We start from the raw sequence: 10,245 nt of genomic DNA, 5'->3' as shown, positions 1-10,245 counted from the left end.
CATTTGTATTCGGCCCCCTTTACTCTGATACCTCTAACTAAAATCTAGTGGAACCAATTGTCTTCAGAAATCACCGAAGTAGTAAATGGAGTTCACCTGTGTGTAATTTAATCTCAGTATAAATACAGCTGTTCTATGAAGCCCTCAGAGGTTTGTTAGAGAACATTAGTACAAAATAGCATCATGAAGGCCAAAGAACACACCAGACAAGTCAGGGACAAAAATTGTGGAGAGGTTTAAAGCAGGGTTAGGTTTAAAAAAATATCCCAAGCTTTGAACATGTCATGGAGTACTGTTCAATCCATCATCCGAAAATGGAAAGAGTATTGCACAAATGCAAACCTACCAAGACATGGCCGTCCACCTAAACTGACAGGCCGGGCAAGGAGAGCATTAATCAGAGAAGCAGCCAAGAGGCCTATGGTAACTCTGGAGGAGCAGCAGAGATCCACAGCTCAGGTGGGAGAATCTGTCCACAGGACAACTAGTAGTCATGCACTCCACAAATATAACCTTAATGGAAGAGTGGCAAAAAGAAAGCCATTGTTGAAAGAGAGCCATAAGAAGTCCCATTTGCGATTGCTAGAAGCCATGTGGAGAGGACAGTAAACACGTGGAACAAGGTGCTCTGGTCAGATGAGACCAAAATTGAACTTTCTGGCTTAAAAGCAAAACGTTATGTGTGGCAGAAAACTAACACTGCACATCACCCTGAAAACACCATTCCTACTGTGAAACATGGTGGCGTCAGCATCATGTTGTGGGGATGCTTTTCTTCAGCAGGGACAGGAAGCTGGTCAGAGTTGACGGGAAGAGGGATGGAGCCAAATACAGGGCAATCTTAGAAGAAAACCTGTTAGAGTCTGCAAAAGACTTGAGACTGGGGCGGAGGTTCACTTTCCAGCAGGACAATGGCCCTAATCATACAGCCAGAGCTACAATGGAATGGTTTAGATCAAAGCATATTCATGTGTTAGAATGGCCCAGTCAAAGTCCAGACCTGAATGCAATTGAAAATCTGTGGCAAGACTTGAAAATTTCTGTTCACAGACACTCTCCATCCAATCGGACAGAGCTTAAGCTATTCTGCAAAGAAGAATGGGCAAAAATGTCACTCTCTAGATGTGCAAAACTGGTAGAGACATCGCCAAAAAGACTTGCAGCTGTAATTTCAGCAAAAGGTGGTTCTACAAAGTTTTGACTCGGGGGCTGAATACAAATGCACACCACACTTTTCAGATATTTATTTGTAAAACATTTTGAAAACCATTTATCATTTTCCTTCCACTTCACAACTATGTGCCACTTTGTGTTGGTCTATCACATAAAATCCCAATAAAAAACATTTAAATTTTGGGTTGTAACATGACAAAATGTAGAAAATTTCAAGGGTTATGAGTACTTTTTCTAGGCACTGTAAATATGGCTTGCTTACAATTTTTTTTTTTATCTGGACAAGTAGATTGGGACCCCGATTTAGTCCCTGGACAAGTAGTTTTTAAAAAACTTCCCACACCCCTGATAGAGGATGGGTATAGTTTACAGAAAAAAGTAGACTGTTTTGTCTGCAATCCCAAAGTGCTCTACAAAAATGACAAATCACACAATGCCTGTTTGGGTGCCATTCATTTTTAATGGCACCAAAATGCAGTGCAGTTGTGCCATGATTGTCAAGCGATAAACTGCACTGCAATTACAGCAAACTGCATCACACGAAGCTTGTCAGCTGACTCTGTCACATCCTCTACAGAATGACTACTGGCAGGATTTTCAAATATGAAGAAGCATACCTATAGAAACCTAATTGTACATCCGTTTGGGTGACTCTTACATTTCATGTATTTGTGTCTTCAGCTTTCTTGCCAACCAAATGGAAGAAGATGACCACTTCTACTATTCCATCTACACCGTGGTCAAGAAGTTCATCGAGATCCCACAGTTTAAAGCTGCAGCAAGGGAGTGCATCAGGAGGATGAGGATGAAGGCCTGGGTCTCCCTGGAAGAATGCCAGCAAGACAGTAAAAAGTCTAAACTCTTAGAATAGCTCTGACAAATAAAACAACCCTCCAAAAGTCATATAATGTTCCCAAAATTGCCCACAAAATGGAAACACTTGTTCAGTGCTGTTATAGACTAACTTTGCCCTAGATTACAATGGCCAAAAATGGATCCCCCGATTCCACAAAGGCCCCATGACGTGTTGTTAGAATACCCAACAATGTAGATTTTAGTGCATTGTGCAACTGCCTAAGATCAATGTCTGGATGCCATGTTCAGAGGGTTCATTTACACTTGCTGTAAACAGTTGGGGAGGAGGCAACCTAACACCTCCTTGCCATCTGTCAAACATCCTCTGACAAGCAAACCACTGTGGATCACTTTTCAGAGGGTGACACAGGCGTACACTAGCCCTAAATTCGCTATCCACCTAGTACAGCTTGAATCAGAATTTGGCAAACTAGGTAGCAATGATCATCAAGAGTCCACTGAGTGTATATGAAAAATATCTTCACAGCCATAGCACAAAATGTGAACTTGCCATATATGATATGGAGCATAAAAAGGTAAGACAGATATAGCATGATGGAGGCTGTATCATGTAGTGGTGAATAGATCTGTCATGCATTTGTAAAAAGGGGTGATGTAGGTGTGGCTTTATTACCAGACTTTCATCATTTGTATATGGTTTCTTGTGATATTTCCAATTTAATGAACAGAAAACCATTGCATTGGTAAAGTAAAGGGAGAATGATATTTATGAAGCACCCTAAGACAGATATAAGTATGTAAGTTAGCCAATGTAATAAAATAAAAGTTGCTGAGTTGTCCCAAGTGAATGGCAGTAGCGGTTTCAAATTTCCATCTGTACCTTGAAATCCATCATCCTGAATGTTTCTGCGGCCAATTGATGTTACAATCATTTCTACAGACTGCATTATACTGAACACATTTATGGTTTTACAGGTCATGGAAGGACAATCCCACAAAGTTTGGAAAAGAGAGAGTTTGAAGAACATCTCGGGTAAGACTTGAAGACCTGCAAGTATGCAGCCTATGGAAGATCACCAGGGCAACAATTATTTTCAGCATATTGCAGATAATGTCAACTCCAGCAACTGCCATCCGGACATGTCAAAAATACTATTTTAAGTCAGCAACTATTTTATACATGTTAGTGATTACATCACCAATTTACTGGCTGCCTGGCTGTAAAATAGTGTATAGTAGTGTAGTATAGTGTAGTGATGCGTAGCGTAGTGTAGTATAGTGTAGAGTAGTGCAGAGCAGAGCAATTTAGTGTACTGTAGTGTAGAATAGAGTACAGTTGTGTAGTATAGAGTAGAGAAGAGTAGTATAGAGAATAGTAGAGAACAGTAGAGTAGTGTAGTGATTGTGTACAGTACAGTAGAGGAGAGGAGAGAAGAGTAGTGTAGTGTAGTGTAGTGTAGTGAAGAGTAGAGTTCTGTAGTGACTGTGTAGTGTCATGTAGAGTAGATTAGTATGGAGTATAGTAGTGTAGTATAGAGTAGCGTAAGCTAGTGTAGTGATGTGTAGTGTAGTGTAGTGTAGTGTAGGGCCTTGCCAGAAAGGGATTACTTTGACACAGTTGGCCAGCTTAAACATGTATTGAAATGCATGTCAACTAAAAATCCATGTTATTAGTCAAAGGCTGCTAGAAAGGGTGTATATTGGTGTCTATTGTATAGTGCAGGTCAGTGACCAGATCTGAAACTGTCGCTCGCCTGCAGTCTGTGTCCATTTGCCCTATATTGGAACTATATCTACTGTAGTACATGAAGTATTTTGAATTTTGCAGAGCAGAGTAGGGGCTGGCCAGAAGGGGATTACTGTGACACGACTGGCCAACCTAAACATGTATTGCAATGTATGTGAACTAAAAATCCTGGTTTTTTATACATAGATGGCTAGAAAGGCTGTATAGCAGCGTTCAGCAGGTGCATTCAAATTTTTTTGTGTTAATATGTAGCCACACCCCTTTATCACCTGATGGTAGGACATATATGCAGTATAACGATTTGTTCATCTTATTTCTATTGTATAGATTTTCTAGGGGACCGCACACTTTTTTTTTTTTTTTTTGCATGAGGGACCCCCTTAAAATCTATACCAGACTGAAAGCATCTGGTACGCATTTTGTGGAGACTCTCCGCAAATTTCTTTGCATTCTTGCCATAGAAGAGCTACAGCTAAAGTGGTATGTACAAAGAAAAAAAAATGATACAGTTCAAATTGCAGACATTTTCTTTTTACAGAAAATAATAGAACACACAAACCACTCCCATGTTCCACACAATACATAACAGACCCTTAAGGGACTGCTATGTATTTTGGGGGACCTTTGGGGTCTGTGTGTAGGAGAGAGATGCAGAAGAAGCAGGAGAGAGATGTCATTTGCCTGTATTTTGTTTTCTTCCTTTGTAAATGTCAGCCTTAAAAAAAAACAAAAGAAAATCACTGCTTTTGGACACCCCTGTGCATAAACCTAGGATGTACTTGTATATAAGAGTGTTAAGGTAAAACATATTGGTTATCACCACGCTTGCTAGCATGAGAGGAATATTCTAGGGCCTTTTTTCATGGGTAATGCTAAACCAATGAGCTGTAAAGATTTTAAAGCATTGCCTATGATAAATTTTGAGTATAATTTTTGAGGACAATTTATATTCCACACAGTCTCTTCTTTTAAACATTACACAAATTGGGAATTATATTGTGTTGGTGAATATTAAACTTATTATAGTGTAATGCTACTCCCAAAGGAGCTGCTGATTGAGATGGGTCCTCTGATGCTGGCCTCAACCTAGTCAAAACCCCCAGCCTCTCTGACTCAACCGGCTGAGTACACAAACACTAGTCCTCACAAGAAAATCACTAAAGTTAATCTTGCATTCAGCAATAATGCTACTTTGAAAGAATAGACAGCAAAACAATCATTAAAGGCAAACTTTGTGTATTGATGTACAGTAAGGGGTAAACAATGTAACATGAGAGTAACAAAAGAAAAAGGCATTAAATGACAGAGATAATAGTACAATTAACATACAGAGCAGTAAACAATGCTCTGTATGTCAATGGTCTGTCAAACGGTCATGGTAGAAAACCAGCATCCAACCGGTATCCAATGGCTGCCAGTGCTGATCAGTGTGTTTCATGAGGGGGGGTCGGAGCAGTCCCTCTGTCAGAATACAATAGCACAGCGGGGGAGATCTGCACACTAACATGGCTTGTGCTAGTACAGCAATCTCTCAGGTTTTTTTTTTCGTTCAGCCTGCTGGGTTGAACAAAGAAAAACGTATAGTGTATATCCATCTTAAATTTATACCAGCCACCCAGGGCAGCTTGTGTTAGTACAGCGATCTCTCAGGATTGTTTTTCGTTCACCCTGCTGGGTTGAACAAAGAAAAACATATAATGTGTACCCAGCTTAAATTGATACCAGCCACCCAGGGCAGCTTAAACAGTAACGCCATCCCCTGAAGTGCAACAACGAGCCGCAGTAAAACCAGATGTGTATAAGACCCCATAGCTATACTGCCCAGATGCACAAGGCTGGCTATGCTAAACCAAGAATGCCTGAAGGACACTGTCCAGGCCTAGGCGGTCCAGGGTAAGTAACAGAAGGTGGTATATGGGCAAATTTGAGTGTAGTAGGGGGCAGTCCTTAAATTGTTTCTTCTTCTGGCTACCATTGGGTAGCATCCAGTTAGGGTATGCTAGCGAACCAGTGTAGTATTTGGCTCAGTTGCAAGATAGTTAGGGAACAGAGACTGAATAAAATCAAGTCAGATATAAGAGCAGTTTTAAGAAGTATTTTGTTATCTTGAATATGAGAGCTGTATGAGAGCCTGCTGCAAGATGTATGTAGCAGGTCTGAGTGTATGTGCAAAGTGTATGGTGGATGGCGGCTTTCTGGATAACTCAGTTCCTACCAAACAGTACAGATAGCAGCCTGACAGCCCTCTCCCCAGTGCTACGGAACAGCATTTGTGGCAGAAGGTCTCTTTCTGTGTCTCTGGCGATCAGAGCTGTGGGTGGTGTTGTGTGGTCTCTTTATCTCCCTCTCTCTTTGACTATTCTGCAGTGGCAAGGTGAACAGTGCGGCTGTAGACCACCCTCAGGTAGTGATGGTTTAGGGCATAGGCTTTCCCATTGGCTGGGATCCCGAACAGCTAACTCTCCATCGTCCCAGCGCCAACTGCCATGACCTTTCCTGGGCAGTTTGGTATGTATGCCTCTGCCCCACCCTCAGTGTCCTGTGGCTCCTTGGGAACGGTAGTCTTCTCCCTGCTCCACACAGTACAATATCACCTTCACGGGACTACACGTTCCAGAATGCCATTCGTGGCTGTGTCTTTCCCTTGGCTGCCCTTTGGGCTTAGCAGCAGCTGGATGGAAGGGAGGAGGAGAGAGAGAGGGAGCAGGCATAAGTGAGACCTACAGCTCCCTGTACTAAGTGGCTCCAAGTATTGAGTGGGAACAGACCTGCCAGCACCTGGTTACATTCAAAATTTAGGTTTGACAAAAAATTGCGGAAATATAGTGCAACATAAAAATTGCAACTAGCTATTCTTTCATTCTACAGGTTCTCTGCTTTATATATAATATTTTGGGGTATTAGGTCATTTTTTGTCTCAAAATGCACATTATAACATGAAAAGAATTGTAAATGTAAATTGTTTTGTATGTTTTACTAGGAGAAAACAATAACTGGGTTAGAAGAAACCTGTCATGTCTAATAAAAATTTACAACTAAGCAGGCTGAATGAGGTAAAGCCCAGATGAATTTTCAGTTTAAATCTTAATACATTTCAAATGCATCAACTATGTGGGGTTTCATTGTGTTAAGGGAGGGAATGATCTGGCATCTGAATTTTAAGGGGGCATATCTGGGGGCTTAATATGCAAAAGGTTGCTGACCTGGGGTCTGCATGTTAAGGGAGCTTATCTGGGGTCTGAATATCTTACGAGGGACTGATCTGGGTTTGGAATATGTTAAGGGGGGTGATCTGGGGTCTGCATATGTTAAGGAATCTGACCAGTGGTCTGATAATGTTAATGGGGCTTATTTGGAGCAAGAATATGCCAACAGGATTTATCTGGGGCCAGGATACGTTAATGGAGTTTATCTTGGTTCTGCATGTAAAGGGGGCTGATCAGAGGTCTGAATATGTTAAGGGAACTAATCTGGGGATTGAATAGAATAGGGGGATTGCATGAGTCTGCTTTACATGAGCCTGTGATTCTCTGTTATTTTGTGAGTGTATTTTTATGAATTTTATTAATATTTCATAAATGTTACAGCTCTATGGGAAACCTTCTCCTCTCTTTGAGCACACATCAGTCCAAGTACTTTAAAGGGTGCACACATCTTGAGCCTGTGAGATCCTGGGTGCCTATAAGCAGAAGATTTCTTATGTACAGCGCATCCAGAAAGTATTCACAGTGCTTAACTTTTGCCACATTTTGTTATGTTACAGCCTTATTCCAAAATGGATTCAATTCATTTTCCCCCTTAACATTCTACAAACAATACCTCTTAATGACAACATGAAAGAAGTTCATTTTGAAATCTTTGCAATTTATTAAAAATAAAAAACAAAAAAACCCATGTACATAAGTATTCACAGCTCTTGCCATGACACTCAAAATTGAGCTCTGGTGCATCCTGTTCCCACTGATCATCCTTGAGATCAGGGGCGTATTTGCCGCGAGGCAAACAAGGTGTTTGCCTAGGGCGGCACATTTTAGGGGGGTGGCACGGCCCCCCCCTTTCCCACAGAAGGGATACTTAGTACATGGGCGGGCTGCTGTGTCTTACTTGGGTCCGCGACTCCATGTCCCAGTCCCACGTCAATCCGGTCCACGAAGTGCTGCTGGAGGAGGGGTAAAGAGGTTATCCGGTGTCTTCATTTCCCTGGATTGCGATGTGTGAGCGGGATGACATGCCGCCCCTGTCATCTGGCCACACCCCCAGGATCACTCAACAGCCTAAGGCAGCTTGTCCCTCCCTCTGCAAGCTCTGCCTCCTTGCCGGTGATTAGCCGCCTAAATTGTAGCTCAGGAAAGGCACACAGGTGGCCAATCACCAGCGAGAAGGTGGAGCTTGGAGAGGAGGAGCCGAGCGGCAGCACAATGATCAAAGAAGGTCTAGTGAGGGAGCAGCCGAAGTGATTGAAGAGAGTGGCCGGAGAAGGAAGACAGCTGACCGGTAAGTGTCTGTCCCGTGCAGATGGTGCTGCTGCAGCCAGGTATGCTGGCTGTAGATGGGAGAGAGAGGGAGTGAGCCCAGGCTGGAGCAGGGGTCAGCAAGGTAAGTATCATTGGTGTCAGCAGGAGGAATAGTGCCCCATCATTGGTGTCACTGATACCAATGATGGGGCACTATTCCTCCCACTGACTCCAATGATGGGGTGCTATTTCCCCCCCCCACTGACACCAACAATGGGTCACTATTTCTCCCCCCACTCACACCAACGATGGGTCACTATTCCTCACCCCACTGACACCAACAATGGAGCACTATTCCTCCCTTCACTGACACCAACGATGGGGCACTATTCCTCCCTTCACTGACATCAATGATTATTATTATACAGTATTTATAAAGCGCCAATAGTTCGTTCAGCGCTGTACATTACAAAGGGGGACGGAACATGTGACAGAACAATAACAATATAATGCAAAACATGAGGGGATCGAGGGCCCTGCTCTTTCGAGCTTACAATCTAGGAGGGAGGGGACAACAATGATGGGGCACCATCGTTTGTGTCAGTGGGAGGATTAGTGCCCCATCATTGGTGTCAGTGGGAGGAATAGTGCCTCATCATTGGTGTCAGTGGGAGGAATAGTGCCCCATCATTGGCGTCAGTGGGAGGAATAGTGCCCCATCATTGGTGTCAGTGTTGGAGGAATAGTGCCCCATCATTGGTGTCAGTGTGGAAGTAATAGTACCCCATCGTTGGTGTCAGTGGGAGGAATAGTGCCCCATCATTAGTGCCAGTGTGGGAGGAATAGTGCCCCATCATTGTTGTCAGTGGGAGGAATAGTGTCCCATAATTAGTGCCAGTGTGGGAGGAATAGTGCCCCATCACTGGTGTCAGTGTGGAAGTAATTGCACCCCATCATTGGTGTCAGTGGGAGGAATAGTGCCCCATTGTTGGTGTCAGTGGGAGGAATAGTGCCCCATCATTGATGTCAGTGGGAGGAATAGAGCCCATCGTTGTCAGTGGGTGGAGCTCTAATAGGAAGAGGTGGAGCCTAAATAGGAAGGGGTTGGGGTTACAGATGAAGGGGTGGATCTTAAACAGGAAGGGGTGGGACAAATTTAGATGCGGGTTGGGTGTCCGATTTTAGTCTTGCCTAGGGCAGCACAAAACCAAAATACACCACTGCTTGAGATGTTTCCACAACTTGATTGGACATGATTAGGAAAGGCATAAACATGTCTATTTAAGGTCCCACAGTTAGCAGGGCATGTCAGAGCACAAACCAAGCCAAGAAGTCCAAGGAATTGTCCGTAGACCTCCGAGACAGGATTGTATCAAGGCACTGATCTGGGGAAGGGTACAGAAAAACTTCTGCAACTTTGAAGGTCCCAATAAGCACAGTGGCCTCAATCATCTGTAAATGGAAGAAGTTTGAAACCACCAAGAATCTTCTTGAGCGGGTCGCCCAGCCAAAATGAGCGCTCGAGAGAGAAGGGCCTTAGCAAGGGAGGTAACCAAGCCCCCAATGGTCACTCTGAAAGAGCTCCAGTGTTTCTCTGTGGAGAGAGAACCTTCAAGAAGAGCAACCATCTCTGCAGCACTCCACCAATCAGGCCTGTATGGTAGAGTGGCCACATGGAAGCCACTCCTCAGTAAAAGGCAAATGGCAGCCTGCTTGGACTCTCAGACCATAGAAACAAAACTCTCTGGTTTGATGAAACAAAGATTGAACTCTTTGGCCTGAATGCCAAGCGTCATGTTTGGAGGAAACCAGGCACCACTCCCCACCTGGCCAATACCATCCCTACAGTGAAGCATGGTGGTGGTAGCACCATGCTGTGGAGATGTTTTTCAGTGGCAGGAACTGGGAGACTAGTCAGGATCGAAGGAAAGATGAATGCAGCAATGTACAGAGACATCCTTGATGAACACCTGCTCCAGAGCACTCTGGACCTTAGACTGGGGCGACGGTTCATCTTTCAACAGAACAACGACCCTAAGCACACAGCCCTCATAA

This window comes from Staurois parvus, unplaced genomic scaffold (assembly GCF_062004578.1).
Source record: "Staurois parvus isolate SC_StPar_1 unplaced genomic scaffold, SC_StPar_1.0 ptg002753l, whole genome shotgun sequence".
Lineage (NCBI taxonomy): Eukaryota > Metazoa > Chordata > Amphibia > Anura > Ranidae > Staurois > Staurois parvus.
Note: the sequence above shows the minus strand (reverse complement) of the source record.